The 1,900-nt window shown below is 40.1% G+C and overlaps 1 non-coding gene across 1 annotated transcript; it reads left to right on the top strand.

Annotated features, from left to right (window-relative positions):
• The first annotated feature begins 443 nt into the window (after positions 1–443).
• LOC115221836 lies at positions 444–562 on the top strand. Its single transcript, XR_003882656.1, has one exon. It is a non-coding gene; the product is annotated as a 5S ribosomal RNA (ribosomal RNA).
• Positions 563–1,900: the final 1,338 nt, after the last annotated feature.

Raw genomic sequence — 1,900 nt, forward strand, 5'->3', positions numbered from 1 at the left:
CATTTCCTGTTTTTCCTCTTGACAATAAACCATTGTGAAAAAAATGTGAAGTGCAGAAATTTAGCTTAAAATATGAAAACGAATGCATATTACGAATCAAATTTTTTTATATATCATTTTCACGAGAGACAACATGCAATGGGGTACATTCTTGCTATATGTACCCAACGTCTATTGTGAAGGTGTGTGGCTTAGTGGTTAGGGCACTTGGCTCATGATTGTAAGGTCGTGAGTTCAATTCCTGGTGACTTGTAGTGTCCTTGAGCAAGACACTTTACTTCACATTGCTCCAGTCCACTCAGCTGGCAAAAATGAATTGTACCTGTATTTCAAAGGGCCATCCTTGTCACGCTCTGTGTCATGCTGATTCTCCCTAAGAACTACGTTAAGGGTATGCGTGTCTGTGGATTGCTCAGTCACTTGCACGTTAATTTTACGACCAGGCTTACGGCCATATCATGTTGAAAGCACCGATTCTCGTCTGATCACCGAAGTTAAGCAACGTCGAGCCTAGTCAGTACTTATATGGGTGACCGCTTGGGAAACCTAGGTGCAGTAAGCATAGCACATTCAGCGGTGGTGCCCCAGCATGGCCACGGCCTTCGGGCTAAAACATTTTTAAGGATTTAAGGATTAAGGCTGTTCCGTTGATCGTATCAGCTGGGACCCTCGTCGTCGTAACCGACGGAGTGCTCCTCTATTAGCATGGTTTTGAATTTTACAATAGCATACTCAGGCTGAAGCGCCAAAAATCACCATTCCATGTCTGTGTGTGTTTGTGTATCATATATTAAAATTCAGTGTATTTCACACTCTGATTATGTTGGTAGAGAGAAACTAAAATGTTTTTCTTTACTACCCACAAGGGGCTAAACACAGAGGGGACAAACAAGGACAGACAAACGGATCAAGTCGATTACATCGACCCCAGTGTGTAACTGGTACTTAATTTATCGACCCCGAAAGGATGAAAGGCAAAGTCGACCTCGGCGGAATTTGAACTCAGAACGTAATGGCAGACAAAATATGGCTACGCATTTCGCCTGGCATGCTAATGTTTCTGCCAGCTCGCCGCCTTTAGAGAAACTAAAACGAGAAACAAACTAGGAGAGAGTGACTGTCAGAGACGCTAAATGTAGGTGAACTGTACCGAAGGGTTTTTCTCTGCAATGTCTGATATTTTAATCAATACGAAACTACAAATTTTTATCATAAATTGTATTTAATTTATAGATTTCACACTTGAATGCACACATAGACACATACGAAATTAAATATTAAACTCTATTCTTTTCAAAATATTATTGTTCATTTATAAATTATATCTTTCCAATTCGCCTTTTTTTTGTGGGGGTTGGTCTGTTTTCCCATACTTAGCCCTTAGGTGGGTTAACATATTCCACAAGTCTTCGAAACAGGAATTTGCTGATGGGAAGTTGTCAACAGCACCAGTTTGATTGACTTTTCTCAGAAATGTAAACAAATCATATGTACACATGCATGCATACACACACACACACGCATGTATATACACCTTGGGCAAGTGTCTTCTACTATTGTCCAGGCCAGTGGTTTTCAACCAGGGTTCCGCCAGTACAGTCCAGGGGTTCCGCAAGAAGTTACAAAACTGCTAAAATTGGCAGTAATTTATAATTCTCCTGTGCAGATATGTGTGCATAAGACTATTAAATTATTGCACAGGGGTTCCTCGAGCCAGTAAAAAGTTTGAAAAGCACTGGTCCAGGCCAACCAAAGCCTTGTGAGTAGATTTAATAAAGAAGCTCAGTATGTGTTTGTTTGTATGTATGTATACATATATGTATATATATATATACACACACACACACACACACACATGTACACACACAGATAGATATCTATGTACACACATAAATACCTA

The sequence above is a fragment of the Octopus sinensis genome, linkage group LG18 (genome assembly GCF_006345805.1).
Source record: "Octopus sinensis linkage group LG18, ASM634580v1, whole genome shotgun sequence".
Classification (NCBI taxonomy): Eukaryota; Metazoa; Mollusca; class Cephalopoda; order Octopoda; family Octopodidae; genus Octopus; species Octopus sinensis.